A 19,041-nucleotide genomic window follows, 5' to 3' on the forward strand; every position below is an offset into this window, starting at 1 on the left:
AATGTTGAGAGTGTGCAAAGCTGTCATCAAGGCAAAGGGTGGCTACTTTGAAGAATTTTAAAATCTTAAATATATTTTTATATGTTTTATGATTTTTTGGTTACTACATGATTCCATATGTGCTATTTCATAAGTTTTGATGTCTTCACTATAAAAATAAAGAAAAACCCTTGAATGAGTAAGTGTGTCCAAACTTTTGACTGGTACGGTAAGTGTTCTGACCCTTTACTCAGTACTTTGTTGAAGCACCTTTGGCAGCGATTAAAGCCTTGAGTGTTCTAGGGTATGATGTTACTGTACAAGCTTGGCACACCTGTATTTGGGGAGTTTCTCCCATTCTCTGAAGATCCTCTCAAGCTCTATCAGGTTGGATGGGGAGCGTCAGTGCACAGCTATTTTCAGGTTTCCTCAGAGATGTTCAATCGGGTTCAAGTCAGTGCTTTGACTGGGCCACTCGGGGACATTCAGAGACTTGTCCCGAAGCCACTCCTGCGTTGTCTTCGCTGTGTGCTTTGGGTCGTTGTCCTGATGGAAGGTGAACCTTCACCCCAGTATGAGGACCTGAGTTCTCTGGAACAGGTTTTCGTCAAGGATCTCTCTTTACTTTGCTCGGTTCATCTTTCCCTCGATCCTGACTAGTAACCCAGTCCCTGAAAAACATCCCTACAGCATGATGCTGCCACCACCATGCTTCACCGTAGGTTTCCTACAGACGTTGGCATTCAGGACAAATAGTTCAATCTTGGTTTCATCAGACCAGAGAATCTTAAAAAAGTGCCTTTTGGCAAACTGCAAGTGGGCTGTCATGTGCCTTTTACTGGAATGGCTTCCGTCTGGCCACCATAAAGGCCTGATTGGTGGAGTGCTACAGAGATGGTTGTCCTTCTGGAAGGTTCTCCCACCTCCACAGAGGAACTTTGGAGCTCTGTCAGAGTTACCATTGGGTTCTTGGTCACCTCCCTGACCAAGGCCCTTCTCCCCCGATTGCTCAGTTTGGCCAGGTGGCCAACTCTAGGAAGAGTCTTGGTTGTTCCAGACTTCTTCCATTTAAGTATTATGGAGGCCACAGTGTTGTTGGAGACCTTCAATGCTGCAGAAATGTTTTGTTACCCTTCTCCAGATCTGTGCCTCGACACAATCCTGTCTCTGAGCTCTTCGGACAATTACTTCGACTTCATGGCTTGGTTTTTACTCAAACATGCACTGTCAACTGTGGGACCTGGTATAGACAGATGTGTGCCTTTCCAAATAATTTCTAATCAATTTAATTTACCACAGGTGGACTCCAGTCAAGTTGTAGAAAAATCTCAAGGATGATCAGAGGAAACAAGACGCACCTGAGCTCAATTTTGACTCTCATAGCTAAGGGTAGGAATACTTTTGTAAATAAGGTATTTCTGTTTTCACTTTGTCGTTATGGTGTTTTGTGTGTAGATTTATGAGGATTTATTTTTTATTTAATCAATTTTAGAACAAGGCTGTAACGTAACAAAATGTGGGAAAGGGGAAGGGGTCTGAATACTTTCCGAATGCACTGTACACAGGTGTATAAACTTCATCTAGCCTCATCTCCTGTTGGACGTCGATATGTTCCCTCGTGTTATTACTGTAGGATTGTACATTGTAATCTGTGTGACCAGTTGCCTATAGATAGCTATTTCGGTCCGTCCCAAAGAGGCCAACCAAGCTTTAATCTAACCCAGCCAATCAAGATTTATGAAACAAACCCTGAGGGAAAATGAAATGAAAACATACCCTACCACTTATCATATATCATTACCATCATTAATGAGAACTTAGATGACATATCTAAAGAACAGAGCCGAATGATTCAATTACACTAAGTGAGATCATTGGACAAGGTTTATTTTGAGAACCGCAGTCTGATGAGAAGTGCTGTTTCAGCACCAGATCCTGGTTTCATGGTTTGGTCATGCCCTTTGGCTTTTGTTTGGTCATGCCCTTTGGCTACAGACTGCACTGTGTGCCCAGACCCCAGTTGACTAATTTAGATCTTGGTTTGGCCCGCTTGGATTGTGAGCCGTCACCAATAGCACTGTGGATGGTCAAGATGTGCCTTGCTAAATTAAAGCCATCTGTAAGAGTTGATTTTTACTGGTAAGACTCTTTGATTGCACTTAACATTGTGCCCTTCTGCCTTATAGTTTCTCCATAAACTTTGATAACCAGAATGTAACTACACAGTTGGTAACTGGAAAATAAAGGAAAGTTGCCATTTTCTGTTCAAATTACTTACTCACATATTAACCCTTCAGTGACATGCAGTTACACCATATGTCAAATGCCAAGTGTGCAAATTGATGGGAAGTTTGATGTTGTTGTGCTTTCTTCTGCTGTGTGCTTCAGTGTTTCATTTAGTCTGTGAATGAGTCTCATAAAGCCAATGAAATATTTGTCTATAAGCAGGTCATCTCTCCGTCAACACATGGTAATGGCCAGGTGAAAAACATATCAGCCTAAAGGAGCTGAAGAACTGTAGAGTAAAAGAGACAATAAACAGAGCAGTCTGAGAATCTCTGCGTCCAGTTAATCAGTCTGTTGGCTGCTATCTCTCACTGTTCACAGCAGTGTGTGTGTGTGTGTGTGTGTGTGTGTGTGTGTGGGGGGGGGGGTGGGGGGGGTTCACTAGGGACATTTTGTTAGTCCCCACAAGGTCAAATGCTATTTCTAGGGGTTTATGGATTAAGGTTAGAATTAGTGTTAGTGTTAGGGTTAGAATTAGGGTTAGAATTAGTGTTAGTGTTAGTGTTAGGGTTAGAATTAGGGTTAGGGTTAGAATTAGTGTTAGTGTTAGGGTTAGAATTAGGGTTAGGGTTAGGGTTAGAATTAGTGTTAGAATTAGGGTTAGGGTTAGGGAAAATAGGATTTTGAGTGGAACTGATTTGTGTGTCCCCACAATGTTAGTTATACGAAACATTGTGTTTCTGTGTGTGTGTGTGTTCTGTTTTCTATCAGTCTGATGCAGCTCTAATTGACTCGGTTCAGTCGAAGCAGGCAGAACAGGTGGGAGGAATGGAAGCACCCGGCACTTCCGACACTAAACTCTATCATCTATGACACCTGCAGCCCCCTCCCTATCCCCTCCCTGCCCCCACCCTTCCCTGCCCCCTCCCGCCAACTACCCTCCCTGTCCCTCCCCTCCCTGCCCCCTCCCCTTCCTCCACCTCCCTGCTCCCTCCCTGCCCCCACCCCTCTCTCCACCTCCCCTCCCTGCCCCCTACCCCTGTGATGAGCCTTTGGCCAGGCGAGGCCAATAAAACAGAGGAGGAAGCTGAGCGTAGGAGCCGAGTTCCTTTATTGACCTGGCCTTCGGCTCAAATGGCTAGCACGGTCACGCAGACCTGCTACAATAGGTTTGACTGTAAGCTGGTCTACTGTCTCCTGCCTCGGGTCCAGCCAGCCAGAAAACCTTGCATGTTAGCCGGCACGTCACAACAGTGAGCTGGAGGCAGTTCAGACAGTCTGGGAATACGAGAGCAGAGGAACACTATGCTTCCTTGAGGTGCAGCCAAAAGACATAAACCAGAGAGCCCCAGGGCATTGGTCGTGTAGCACCTGCCCCTAAACCAGCCAGTGGGCTCTTTTACAGATTGACCTCCTAGAGGTGCCACTGCCTCACCACAAGAAAAAAAAAAAACAGGCTGAAACTCCTCATCTCCTGTGTCTCACCAAGCATGCAGCTCGGTAGTTCACAGAAAGAATCTGGATACTCCCGAACAGAGTCTGCTTTTTTTGTGTGTTTTTCTCTCACTGTCTGCATGGAGGCTTAGCCCTAGTGCAAGCTGTGAAAGTACTTTTGGGTATGATGCAATGCATCTCCTCCAGGTTTTTCCAAGTTTTTGTTTCATTTCTGGTTCCAAACACCTTGAAGATCTATCACTGAATATTTTGAATGGATCTCTAATCATTTAAGTGCAGGTCATTGAGTTCCTATGAAGATGCAGCTTGCCAAATGGATTGGAGTCTAATTGCATGTTCACAATTACAAGTTGTAAAATTGGCAGACATGATGTGGCAACTACTGTATGTTAATTCCTGCCAGGTCAGTGAGACATAGGTGCCTTTGCTCCATTAAAGCAAACATTTGCTCCATTAAAGCAAACATACACAATAAGTAACTGCTAAGGCTGGATAGAACACTCCTAGATGTGCTGTAGACAACATTGGGGGAAAAGTACTGGCCAGAGCGTTTTCCAGCGTAGTAATAGCAGCTATTTGGCAGGACAGTATGACAATAACAAAGAGGCCTTTGGGTGGGATTTGTTTTCATCAAAGCTCCTATACATCCGAGTTAGGACCAGACATCCAGTAGAGTTTAGGGTCCTCTGAGAGAGGATGAGACAGTAATCTTAGTGGAACAAATGCCTTCCCAACATTTATGAATAGAGGAAAACAATGTTTATGAGATTACATAAGTGATACGTGTACACAGTAGGTTGTGGACAGAATTTTATTTGGAAATATACGGTAGGTATCTTAACCTAGGTCTCCTGAAAGTTTCCATGACTTTCCTTAGAGCTATTACTCTGTTCATGTTGTTGACGTCCGCCTTCAGATATCCTCCGTGTGCTGTGAGAGAAAGAGAGGCTCTTTAATATTGGATGCATTAGCGTACTTGCAAGAAAAGCTGAAAAGAAAAGCTGAAAAGATACTGACTGTCTCTGAAAAGATACTGAAAAGATACTGTCTCTGAAAAGATACTGAAAAGATACTGTCTCTGACAAAGTTACAAGATCCTTCCCTAGAGCAACCCCAAGACAGCGTCTGCTAGCGTGAGGATCTGGGCTAAGTTATGGAACATGGCAATCGATGTTCCACCCCAGCCATCACTCAGGAGCTGTAATGACTGAGCAGGAAGCGGGCCTGTCAGGGCTCCGTGGTGTGATGGCTACCTCCCTCGGGTACACAAGTGCAGTGACCTCAAGGAAAAAAGGAGGAACCGCTTTGATGCCCCTCTGGACAGTTTCTACCCCATCACTCTCTCTCTCTCACTTCTCTCTCTCACTTCTCTCTCTCACTTTTCTCTCTCACTTCTCTCTCTCACTTCTCTCTCTCACTTCTCTCCCTCACTTCTCTCCCTCACTTCTCTCTCTCACTTCTCTCTCTCACTTCTCTCTCTCTCACTTCTCTCTCTCACTTCTCTCTCTCACACTTCTCTCCCTCACTTCTCTCTCTCTCACACTTCTCTCCCTCACTTCTCTCTTCTCTCTCTCACTTCTCTCCCTCACTTCTCTCTCTCACTTCTCTCTATCACTTCTCTCTCTCACTTCTCTCCCTCACTTCTCTCTCTCGCTTCTCTCTCTCACTTCTCTCTCTCGCTTCTCTCTTCTCTCTCACTTCTCTCTTCTCTCTCACTTCTCTCTTCTCTCTCACTTCTCTCCCTCCCTCACTTCTCTCTCTCACTTCTCTCTCTCACTTCTCTCCCTCTCTCTCACTTCTCTCTCTCACTTCTCTCTTCTCTCTCACTTCTCTCCCTCACTTCTCTCTCTCACTTCTCTCTCTCACTTCTCTCCCTCACTTCTCTCCCTCACTTCTCTCTCTCACTTCTCTCTCTCACTTCTCTCCCTCACTTCTCGCTCTCACTTCTCGCTCTCACTTCTCTCTCTCACTTCTCTCCCTCACTTCTCTCCCTCACTTCTCTCTCTCACTTCTCTCTCTCACTTCTCTCTCTCACTTCTCTCTCTCACTTCTCTCTCTCACTTCTCTCTCTCACTTCTCTCTCTCACTTCTCTCTCACTTCTCTCTTCTCTCTCACTTCTCTCTTCTCTCTTTCACTTCTCTCTTCTCTCTCACTTCACTCCCTCACTTCTCTCTCTCTCACTTCTCTCCCTCACTTCTCTCCCTCACTTCTCTCCCTCACTTCTCTCCCTCACTTCTCTCCCTCACTTCTCTCCCTCACTTCTCTCTCTCACTTCTCTCTCTCACTTCTCTCCCTCACTTCTCTCTCTCACTTCTCTCTCTCACTTCTCTCTCTCACTTCTCTCTCTCACTTCTCTCTCTCACTTCTCTCTCTCACTTCTCTCTCTCACTTCTCTCCCTCACTTCTCTCCCTCACTTATCTCCCTCACTTATCTCCCTCACTTATCTCCCTCACTTATCTCCCTCACTTCTCTCCCTCACTTCTCTCCCTCACTTATCTCCCTCACTTCTCTCCCTCACTTCTCTCCCTCACTTCTCTCCCTCACTTCTCTCCCTCACTTCTCTCCCTCTCACTTCTCTCCCTCATTTCTCTCCCTCATTTCTCTCCCTCACTTCTCTCCCTCACTTCTCTCCCTCACTTCTCTCCCTCACTTCTCTCCCTCACTTCTCTCTCTCTCACTTCTCTCTCTCACTTCTCTCCCTCACTTCTCTCTCTCACACACTTCTCTCTCTCTCTCTCTCTCTCTCTCTCTCACTTCTCTCCCTCTCTCTCTCTATCCAACTCCTGACATGGGTCTTATGAAAGGCCTGTCCAGTCAGTCCACACTAAAGTGACCCTCAAGGCCGCTGAAGATGCAATAGAGGTGCAATATGGAGCAGGAGGAGACAGATTGATTTCTGGGTCGTGGTGGTTAGGTGACCTTGGCATTGTTCAAGAGTGACTAACTTGATAGGCCTCTGCAAGATTTTTTGAAAAGCATGATTAAATTGAGGCAATATCTCCCTTAAAGATGGACAATGCAGAACTCACATTTTTATGTGAATTTGGTCGGTCGCCCAAAAAGTGACATATTGCAGCTTTAAGACTATACTAAGGCACTATGATCATTAGCTCAGTCGTAATGGGAATTGTGTATCGCATATTGTTATTTTTGTCGACACGAGATAATACAAGGCACCACGCTATGTTACGTGAAATGGTTGGGATGGTGCTGATGATCAAACTTGCAAATAATGGTAATACAACTATAGCAAGCTCAAAAACATTCCAAAACAAACAGAGTGGTATATACCTTTTGGCTCCTGCGAACATCAGATTTTTGTCCTCTCCTTGGTGCATGCTTAGCCAAATTCAGTAGGAGAAGGTGAAGAAAGACTAGTGGAGCATACATGCCTGTCTGAGCCTTTACTAATGCTGAGATCTTAAGAGTTGTTGTTCACTAGTTTGCTCCAATTAGAGGAGGGGTGGTAGGTTGGAGGGTAATAAAGGATATATATATATTTTTAAAGACATGTATTTATATGTATGTATGTATGTATGTATGTATGTATGTATGTATGTATGTATGTATGTATGTATGTATGTATGTATGTATGTGTATTGATGTATATGTGTATATGTATATATTTATGTATATATACACTACCGTTCAAAAGTTTGGGGTCACTTAGAAATGTCCTTGTTTTTGAAAGAAAAACACATTTTTTGTCCATTAATTAAAATAACATTGAATTGATCAGTTGAAAACTGTTGTTCTGATAAAGAAGCAATAAAACTGGCCTTTTTTTTAGACTAGTTGAGTATCTGGAACATCAGCATTTGTGGGTTCGATTACAGGCTCAAAATGGCCAGAAACAAAGTACTTTCTTCTGAAACTCATCAGTCTATTCTTGTTCTAAGAAATGAACGCTACTCCATGCGAGAAATTGCCAAGAAACTGAAGATTTCATACAGCGCTGTGTACTACTCCCTTCACAGAACAGTGCAAACTGGCTCTAACCAGAATAGAAAGAGGAGTGGCTTCTTTAATCAGCACAACAGTTTTCAGCTGTGCTAACATAATTGCAAAAGGGTTTTCTAATGATCAATTAGCCTTTTAAAATTATAAACTTGGATAAGCTAACACAACGTGCCATTGGGACACAGGAGTGATGGTTGCTGATAATGGGCCTCTGTACGCCTATGTAGATATTACATAAAAAATCTGCCGTTTCCAGCTACAATAGTCATTTACAACATGAACAATGTCCACACTGTATTTCTGATCAATTTGATGTTATTTTAATGGACAAAAAAAATAGCTTTTCTTTCAAAAACAAGGACATTTCTAAGTGACCCCAAACTTTTGAATGGTAGTGTGTATATATTTGCAAAAATATATATGGGGGATTGGAAGTGATGCAGCCAATTACATTGATGGAAGCTACAGTATATCTGCAATATTAAAGCTGATCTATCCCCTAAGAAATAAGAAAAAAATATGTATATAAAAAATATTTTAAAAAATGCTGAGAGTCTACAACTGTTTTGGGACATCTTAGATGAAAGGAGATTTCCTTCTGCTGTTAAAATAAGAACTTTCATGGCAATTTTCTTCACCATTTGTATCAGCGCAAAGTACTGACGGCTTTGAAATCCCTGCACCCTCTCGGCCTTTGTGTCTGTTGAAAGCCTGTTATGACGACAATCTGTCAGCTGCTTGTTGGGGGTCGAGTAATACCTTCAACGTGACGAAACAGGGAGAACCACATTGGGATAAACATAAGAGCTAGTGACTAAATGTCGTATTTTTTCAGGTTATTAAACAACTAATTGATCACATCGGTTCAATTACTTGAATTCCATTGTTATTTTTCTTTTTTTAGATTAACATGTGTTTCTCTAGAGAAATCAAATCATTCATGAGAAATCAAGTCAAGAATTATCCTACATGACCAAAAGTATATGGACACCTGCTCGTCGAACATCTCATTCCAAAATCATGGCCGTTAATATTGTTGATCCACCTTTGCTGTTATAACAGCCTCCACTCTTCTGGGAAGGCTTTCCACTAGATGTTGGAACATTGTTGCGGTGACTTGATTTCCATTCAGCCACAAGAGCATTAGTGAGGTCAGGCACTGATGCTGGCCGATTAGGCCTGGCTCGCAGTCGGCATTCCAATTAATCCCAAAGTTATTCAATGGGGTTGAGGTCAGGGCTCTGTTCAGGCCAGTCATGGTTGTCCACACCAATTTTGACAAACCATTTCTGTATGGACCTCACTTTGTGCACAGGGGGATTGTCATGCTGAAACTGGAAAGGCCCTTCCCCAAACTGTTGCCACAAAGGTGGAGGCACAGAATCGTCTAGAATGTCATTGTATGCTGTAGCTTTAAGATTTCCTTTCAGTGGAACTAGGGGGCCAAGCCCAAACCATGAAAAACAGACCCAGACCAGTATTCCTCCTCCACCAAACTTTACAGTTGGCACTATGCATTGTGGCAGGTAGTGTTCTCTTTGCATCCGTCCAAACCAGATTTGTCCATCGGACTGCCAGATCGTGAACTGTGATTCATCACTCCTGAGAATGCATTTTCACTGCTACAGAGTCCAATGGCGGCGAGCTGTACACCACTCCAGCCGACTCTTGGCATTGCGCATGGTGATGTTAGGCTTGTGTGCAGCTGCTCGGCCATGCAAACTCATTTCATGGAGCTCCCAACGAACAATTATTGTGCTGACGTTGCTTCCATAGGCACTTTGGAACTCGGTAGTGAGTGTTGCAAATGAGGACAGACGATTTGTACGTGCTACGCGCTTTAGCACTCTGTGGTCCAGTTCTGTGAGCTTGTGTGGCCTACCACTTTGCGGCTGAGCCGTTGTTGCTCCTAGACATTTTCACTTCACAATAACAGCACTTACAGTTGACCGGGTCAGCTCTAGCAGGGCGGAAATTTGATGAACTGACATGTTGGAAAGGTGGTGTCTTATGTTGGTGCCACATCGAATGCCACTGAAACAGCCAAATCCACTAATTTGAAGGGGTGTCCACATACTTTTGTACATGTAGTGTACACTGGGCCTCCCGGGTGGCGCAGTGGTCTAAGGCACTGCATCGCAGTGCTAGCTGTGCCACCAGAGATTCTGGGTTCGAGCCCAGGCTCTGTCGCAGCCGGCCGCGACCGGGAGGCCCATGGGGCAGCGCACAATAGACCCAGCGTCGTCCGGGTTAGGGAGGGTTTGGCCGGCAGGGATATCCTTGTCTAATCGCGCACTAGCAACACCTGTGGCAGGCTGGGCGCAGTGCATGCTGACCAGGTCGCCAGGTGTACAGTGTTTCCTCCGACACATTGGTGTGGCTGGCTTCCGGGTTGGATGTGCATTGTGCCAAGAAGCAGTGGTTGGGTTGTGTTTCAGGGGGACGCATGGCTCTCGACCTTCACCTTTTCCATAGTCCTTACGGGAGTTGCAGCGATGAGACAAGACTGTAACTACTACCAATTGGATGCCACGAAATTGGGGTAAAAAAGAAAATTGTTGTAGTAGTTGGTATTAAGCAGTCTTGAAAGTATGCCTTATCTACGTTGAACTAACCTAGCTAAATAGGAACTAGTAAATACATTTTGTCAAACAGCTCTGCTGCATACTTAGGCAGCTTCTAGCTAGCTACTAGCCTAGAATTAAGTTATATACGCAACTGAAATAAATAAAAAATTCTTAGTAATTTCCTCTTTTTCTGTTGATGCCTGCCCAATGTGGACCTGACAGAAACAATGGAATGTTTTAAATGTTTTGGCAATTTAATGTTCACTATTTATGGCTTTGGAATTTCTATTAAAAAGCTCAAAATAATTTTAATGTCATTATTTCATAATGCAAAAATAATCGAAACCGAAATCCGTGATTCTTTTTTAATAATCTAACCAAAACCGAACCGACCTCAAAAACCATTAACCGCTCAGCGTTATAAGAGCATAAAAAGGAAGGTTCCAGTGACAACCGACAACTAATTCAGTCAGTCATACTTAACCAATGTCCCAGATACATTCTTCTCTTCGTTACCTCGATTACCAGATATCATCTCAGGATAGTGGATAAACATATCCCTTCCTGGACCCAGTAACGCCCGTATCTACTATCTATAGATGCCAGTCCATACTTTGTCTATTAGAAGCAAACAGACCTAATTGCTTGCCTGCAGCAGAGTGCCTCGGCTGTCAGCTGAGAAAACATGAGAGCACCTCTGGTAATTGCTGCAATTCAAGGGCTAATCAGACGCCCAGAGAAACAAATTAGACTGGCAGGGATCGCTGAAATACCAGCCCCAAGCTCCCCTCCCCTGTCTTAGTGGAGGCATCCACTCCATCACTTCATACACACTTACATCCCAAACTCTATTACGTCTCTGTCCTTCCAAAAGCAGGAATATTGATCTGTATGTACATGTGCCTTCCAAAACCCCAAGACCTGGTAGTTTGGTCTCTTTCCAACCACAGGGAGTTTTCCAAGTGCCATTTTGTATTTCCTACACAAGATCACAACAACTAAGTAAAGGAAGGATGCAGGTTTCAGAAAGTGCTTTTTTCATGTTGCACAGCAGGCTCCGAGAGTCACAGTATTTGGCGTAAATCAGAACTTTAACCCCAGGAAGCATTTGATCTTGCCCACCTTAGCTGTCCATGTCTATATTTAGTGTTGGGAAAAATAAGATAGTGGTGCTGTACATTTTCAGTGAAACCCAACCGGCATGTGTGTTTGACGGTCCAAGCAGTTGTTATGCCCCCACAGTCCCCACACGAGTGCTTTTGGAGACACTGTGCACTTTCTGTTCCTTTCTGTCTGACATAAAACGCAGGGTGGCTAACTTTGCAGTAAAGTCTGCACCTGTAATCTGCATGATAATTCCTAAACCCTGTCTGTCATATCATCGCTATGGTGACTGCAGAAATTCCAGGTTCCTACCACTGGTTACCACTGGTCGCAAGCAAACCCTACTCCTCCGGGCCCAGGGACGTGCACCAGTAATACTTTGAGATTACTAGTCCACGTCTCTTTGACACATGGCATACATGTCACATTTTTCTCATTGCTTGATGCCTATTGTAACACCATGGATTAATAGTTCAACACTGCAAATCTGAATGCACACAATGCTTTTAATGTTGTAAGACTGTGCATCATAAGCATTATAAACAAATGCATGTAATTAACAGCTAATAACACCAGTATTACAGTTAAGAGACATCAGCCTTGGCATCAACATACTGTTTCTCTCTCTCTCTCTCTCTCTCTCTCTCTCTCTCTCTCTCTCTCTCTCTCTCTCTCTCGTCACTGAGCCACAGCACAGCTCCTCTGTATAGACAGGGGGTGGAGGGGACCACCTCTGTGTGAATGGAGGGTGAAGGGGTTTCATCCTCCCTGGGTCAGCACGAGGGTTAAGTGTTTTCAAGGCAGTAAATCGAGAATGTACACTTTCATCCAGCATGGGGCTCTGTTGTTATTGGTCCTCCATCACTCCCCTGAGTGGATAGTGGGGGGGGGGGGGGGGGGGGGGGGGGGGTAGCTTTTGCCTAGTGATCCCCTAAACAATGGCAGATTACAAATCATTGTTGGCCAGAATTGCTAGATGGCCACGCTTCCAAGCTTATTGGCTACTCCAAAACAATGTGTGTCAAACTGTGTGTTGTGAGAACTACAAGCGGGTATGGTTGGAAATTAACAGGTTGTGGAGTTGTACATATTTTTAGGCCGCCATTGTAAATAAGAATTTGTTTTTAACTGACTTGCCTAGTTAAATAAAGGTTAAGTGAACATTGATACAGGTGAGGATGTCCTGAACTACAGCGTAAAGCCCTGGCCTCGATAATGTATTACAGTGCCAATAATATACTGCAGCCTAATATGAAGCCATCATTGAAATATGTTTATCTGAGGATGTAAATACAGTATAGCCTGTCTCCAAAATATCTATATAGATTGCAGGTTGGCATGTAACACGACATGTAATTACATGCTTCAATTAATGAGCCTCCTTAGCTTGACACCTTCATGCAAGTCTTGTACAGTATGACATTAGCCAACTGTAAAATACTGGCTATCAGTAGCCCTTCAGGACCATGCTAACAGGAGCTCCGAAATAACATTAGCACTGGTCTTGGCCCGTACAATCCTTCTGTACTAATAGATCACATCGGCTGAAGTTTCTAGTTATTGCTGATGGCTAGAGAGCCTGTTCCTACAGACGCTCGCAACTGCTCTGAGGGGAGCGGACTGTTCCTTTCCGTTAGATGAATGTCAGTGAGGAGTAATTGCAGCCATGTCACAGTTGACTAGAATCTGACTGGACTAAACCCCTCTCATTACACCAGTGGCTTGCTCTGTTGACTCAGGTGTGGGACATCCCATTAATGACCATTGCAGAAGTTAGTGAGTGGTAATTTTGTCCAGAGCAGTTGATTCAATTTCTATTTTTGAATGACAGCCTAAGTGCATCTTACACTGATTTAGTACATTTTTAAGGTCAAGCTATTGGAGCCAAAAGTAAGAGCCACATGAACAAATGAATCAATTGTGGATGTTTCATCAGTTGCAGTTGACTGATTTTGAATACTTCTATTTATTGCATGGTCATCATGCTAATTTAATAGGTTTGGATTTGTCCTTATTATTGGACCTCCCTTTTCCCGACCAGGGTATGTTCTGAGAAATTGGACATGTCTTCTGGTGGAGGGGAGTCATTCCTTTCACGCATACGCCTCAGGGCAAAGCACCGACAGGTCATTTCCAAATGAGTTCAACGCGAACAGTTCCATTGTGTTGTTTTCAATGCGAGCAAATCTTAAGAGGCACACAATTTGGTGTGTCCTGTTGATGACCCAGCAAATTATATTTCCAGCAACGGCTGTCTGTCAGTCTCCCAGAAAATACCATGGGAAAGTTGTACATAAGAGCCAAGACGGTTGAAAAAAATGTGAAACTCAATATCATGCCAACAGATCTGGGGTACGTTACAGTAAAACGGGCTATTTTATAAAGCGACTATGCATTGCTTGAAACATTATAGATAACGCAGCGTGGTTTATGAACAAAAAATAATGAATACTTTCCAGTCTCCCTTTTCACTAAGAACCAAAGGCCCATTCATCACAACTTCAAGGGATTCTAAGCAACTTTTGTAAACATTTAGGGCGATTCATCCATTTTCAATTGAGACTAATAGCAGATAACAGTTCACAGGCACAGAAAGTAGCAATGATGAGGCACTCCTAATATCAGAGGGGTAAGTGAGTAGAATTGAGGCCAGGTAAACATTCTGCTGTCGCAGCATTGTCCATAATTGCTCATGGTCTGACAGCTACAAGTTTCATACCATGTTTTCATTAAAGAGATGAAAGGGTTGTCTTAAATTAACATCTATCAATTTCATCAGGTTAAGTTCAAAGTATGTTTTTGTTCTCCTCAAAGAGATGTACCCTCAGAAAAGTAGCTAAATGTAAGGAGAATTAGGGTGATTTCTCTCCTTCAGTTTAATGTATAGCCTACAATCTAGACACACACAACACACATACATGCACACACACACACACACACACACAGGTTGGGGAGCCGGGCACTCTTTGAACCATCGGAGATAAGTGTTTTATAAATCAGTTAGGAAATAGCCTCCAATTGCGCCCTTGGAATGAAAATGTAAGTAATCATGTTATTGTCCTGAAATAGAAAAGTGCTTACCGCCTTTTGTGCTTAAAAGAAGTGTTTGACGTTGGTTCATTGCAACAATATCAATTTTGGAGTGAGCATAAGGACAAAAGGCCAAGGAGACCTCGCAGAAACTGGGCATGACGCACAATAAGACAATATAATTCTCAGTATTACAAAAGCAGTGTACAAACAACGGGTTTCCGTAGCACTTGTGTTGATAATGGGGATATCCTGCTGCTATAGATGCGTCAAACTCTTTGAAAGAAGGGCCATATCGCCTTCTATTTAAGTCCACTGTTAGACACGGTCTGTATCTAGCACCAGGTTGTAAAACCACATCGAACTGCACCAGATCAACCCGAAGAGTCAACATCTCTACCGTACATCCAACCATTTCCAGCTGCTTTACGTCATTTCCGTCCAGAAAACATTGACCTTTGCCCTTTTCTATCTCTTACCATTTCCTAATGATAAAGTTAAACGCTGCCTTCAAATAGTCCTCGGAATCTGGTATTTCTCCGTTGGTGAAGTTGTAAATAAGGCATTATTACGTTCAAGTGCTTTTGAAGTTGGATAATAATTCTAAAACTCTTGAGATTTTAGCTAGCCAGGTGAGCTAGCTAATGTTGCTAATACTAAAGTAAGCTAGCTTACAAACGTTGTCAAACTAGCAATATTATCCACATTATCCAAATTAAGTTTTCCATTTGAAAACAGCGTATTTGGCATTGGTAGTAGTCATATACATCAATTATATACCCAAAAGTCTACACATTATAATTTGGCATAATAACAGTATTTTCCAAAATGGGAAAGTGAAATTATTATCAGTCCTTTTTGAGAGTGGTTATTTTTCTCAAGCCTCATCCCTCAGCTGTTTACCAAAACAAGTGAAAGCTCTGTTATTGTTTTGAATTCCGTATTGGCCTTTAATGAGGAGGAGAAAAAACAAGTTGAAATCAGCCAGTAAAGCCCCTCTTTGACAATTTGTAATTCTGACTTGAAGCACCTTTGAAGTGGTTATTTCCGAGTAGGAAACTTGTATTTCCAGATTTCCGACAGAACTTGAAGGCAGCAATATATTTAGGTGCATCGATATTATGCACTTAATTCGACGTTATATATCCATAAAATACCACTTTGACTTCTCATCGATATGCCACAAAAACCTTGACTGGATTTAAAAGGGTGTGGGCGTTGCACAGTCACTCTCTGATGTGTAGCAGCTGGATTTACTGTCTCCTCTTAAGAAGTGGCTGTAGGGTGGCAAATGGTCTCTTTTGAAGTTGTAGCCTTATTTCCAAAATATGCTCTCTTGACTTCTGGCAAAGTTGCACGGCGTCTTCCAAAGGGCCGATTGACCAGTTGTATTAAAACAGATGGATACTCCATCCTTTTACTACTTTCGACCCCTTACCAGAACAATTGAAAGTTGTTAGTGTAATTGAAGCTGCCTGCTTTTTGTCTCAGTTTCACTCTCAGATCTACTGATTTTTTTTTTTGTCCGGGCATTTAGTTTTTCTGAAATATTATTTTCTGGAGAAAAAATAACTTTTCAGCCATTTCATCATAGCAGGAGCTTGCATACTATACGCATATGTTCGTAATCTTATAATTTAATGATTGGATGAACTGGCTTGTTAATAAAGCAAACAATATACCTGCTGTCCTGCCTGTATGACTGGTCTGAAGAGCACCTGGTCAGTAGATAATACATCTTTTAGGGATAAATGGTTAAAAGCAATGACATTAATAACATATTCAAGGGAAAGTCTTAATTGAATTCCATGTATCTTACAGTTAGCCCCAAGCACATGGGGAAAACATTACTTGTAATGCACACTTTAATGATGACATAGGCCCGTGTTCCTGCTCTTGTTCTTCTCCTGTGTTTCAGGTCCAAGTCTTCATAATGGCACTGAAACTTTTTCTAAAATGTTTTATGAGATTGGGAGGGATCTTTCAGTTTCAGTCTCCTGGCAGAGGCAGCAAGATTTTTGGCAAAAATATTGTGGTACTGGGTAAAGTTCATGATGCCTTTGACCTTAACAAGGGCCCCAGGACCAGTGGAAGCAAAATAATCCCATATCATCAAAGATCCACCACCATATTTTACAGTAGGTATGGGGTTCTTTTCTGCTTATGCATCCTTATTTCGACGCCAAACCCACCACTGGTGGGCGTGGCCAAAGAGCTCTATTTTCATGTCTTCCAACAAATGTAAACGCCTGGAGTTTGCTAAACAGCATAGGGACTTGGATTGGAACCAGTTCTATGGTCAGATGACATGAAAAATAAGGATGCCAAAAATATGACTTGTTAAACAAAATCTCTTTAGCTGAGCAAGTGTATTAGTAAAAAAAGTTTTTTATTAAAAGATAATGATAACAAATCCTTCTTTAACCTGTCTCGTCCCCTTCATCTACACTGACATCTACACTGATTGAAGTGGATTTAACAAGTGACATCAATAAAGGATCATAGCTTTTACCTGGATTCACCTGGTCAGTCTACGTCATTAAAAGAGCAGTTCCTAATGTTTTGTACACTCAGTGTATATCAGGAGTCTCCACTTGGATGACAATGTCAAAGAGAGTGAATTACAAGGCCATAGTGGTTTCATTTAGTTAGATCATTTAACAAAGTGAGTATAGATGGTGAAACACCAGTAGCATAAACTTTTGGCGATGAAGCAAGGAGACTGTAATGGTGTCTCTACTGGGCATTTGAGTCTTCAGTATTATCCAGGGGTCATGCATGTATAGTACCAGTCAAAAGTTTGGACACACCTACTCATTCAAGGGTTTTTCTTTATTTTACTATTTTCTACATTGCAGAATAACAGTGAAGACATCAAAACTACGAAATAACACATATGGAATCATGTAGTAACCAAAAAAATGATTAAACAGCTTTGCACAATTGGTATTCTCTCTACCAGTTTCATGAGGTAGTCACCTGGACGCATTTCAATTAACAGGTGTGCCTTGTTAAAAGTTCATTTGTGGAATTTCTTTCCTTCTTACTGCGTTTGAGCCAATCAGTTGTTTTATGACAAAGATAGGGGTGGTATACAGAAGATAGCCCTATTTGGTAAAAGATCAAATCCATATTATGTCAAGAACAGCTCAAATAAGGAAAGCGAAATGACAGTCCATCATTACTTTACGACATGAAGGTCAGTCAATACGGAACATTTTAAGAACTTTGAACATTTCTTCAAAAACCATCAAGCGCTATGACGAAACATTTCTCTCATGAGGACCGCCACAGGAAAGGAAGACCCAGAGTTACCTCTGCTGCAGAGGATAAGTTCATTATAGTTAACTGCACCTCAGGTTGCAGCCCAAATAAATGCTTCACAGAGTTCACGTAACAGACACATCTAAAACATCAACTGTTCAGAGGAGACTGCCTGAATCAGGCCTTCATGGTCGATTTGCTGCAGAGAAACCACTACTAAAGGATACCAATAAGAAGAGGAGACTTTCTTGGGCCAAGAAACACGAGCAATAGACATTAGACCGGTGGAAATCTGTCCTTTGGTCTATTGAGTCAAAATGTTTGGTTCCAACCGTCGTGTCTTTGTGAGATGCAGAATAGGTGAACAGATGATCTCCGCATGTGTGGTTCCCACCATGAAGCATGGAGGAGGAGGTTTGATGGTGTGGGGGTTCATTGCTGGTGACACTGTCTGTGATTTATTTAGAATTCAAGGCACAATTAACCAGCATGGCTGCCACAGAATTCTGCAGCAATACGCCATCCCATCTGGTTTGCGCTTAGTGGGACTATCATTTATTTTTCAACAGGACATTGACCCAACATACCTCCAGGCTGTGAAAGGGATATTTGACCAAGAAGGAGAGTGATGGAGTGCTGCATCAGATGACTTGGCCTCACCCAACCTCAACCCAATTGAGATGGTTTGGAATGAGTTGGACCGCAGAGTGAAGGAAAAGCAGCCAACAAGTGCTCAGCATATGTGGGAACTCCTTCAAGAATGTTGGAGAAGCATTCCAGGTGAAGCTGTTTGAGAGAATGCCGAGAGTGTGCAAAGCTGTCATCAAGGCAAAGCGGGGCTACTTTGAAGAATCTCAAATATCTATGTCTTCACTATTGTTCTAGAATGTAGAAAATATATATATTTTTTTTTAATTTTAATAAAAAAAAAACTTTTGACTGGTAATCTGGATCCTTAACTCATTCACCTGTGTGTTTAGAGCTGCAGTCTATACAATCTGTTCTGTTTTTGTTTATGTCTCCTTAACCATGCGTGTGGTTAACTCTGGAGAGTTGCTGGTTGTGAATGTACTGTATGCACATACTTTACAGACAGGCAATACTTTCTCTCCAAAAATGGAAGGAAATGTCATTCAACACTACAATCATGAGATGAAATGGTCACTTATCATTCAACAACATCTAGCCTTCAGGAAGAAGGCCAAACATTCCAGTTTCTACAATATTTTTAAGGGCTCTGAGGACTGGGATGTGCCTGCAGTTTCCAAGAGAGAGTCAAAGTCTGAAAGACAAAAATGGATTGGACTAAGATAGATGATAGGTACAGATAAGTTGTTCCAATAATACTCTCTAGTGTTGTTTTCTTTATGTATTTTTAAGCAGATGTCCTAGAGTGACGGCTTCTCTGAGCTTCGGCGTTCCAGGCTTCAAGTGGACTAAGTTCAGTGAAAAAC

At 42.5% G+C, this 19,041-nt stretch overlaps 1 long non-coding RNA gene across 1 annotated transcript in view; it reads right to left on the bottom strand.

Moving 5' to 3' along the window:
- Positions 1-4,420: 4,420 nt before the first annotated feature.
- LOC118964446 overlaps positions 4,421-19,041 on the bottom strand; it is a 36,379-nt gene continuing 21,758 nt past the window's right edge. Inside the window, exon 4 of the long non-coding RNA XR_005051486.1 lies at positions 4,421-4,590. This is a non-coding gene — a long non-coding RNA (uncharacterized LOC118964446). The remainder of the gene's footprint in view (positions 4,591-19,041) is intronic.

The sequence above is a fragment of the Oncorhynchus mykiss genome, chromosome 1, assembly GCF_013265735.2.
Source record: "Oncorhynchus mykiss isolate Arlee chromosome 1, USDA_OmykA_1.1, whole genome shotgun sequence".
Taxonomy (NCBI): Eukaryota; Metazoa; Chordata; class Actinopteri; order Salmoniformes; family Salmonidae; genus Oncorhynchus; species Oncorhynchus mykiss.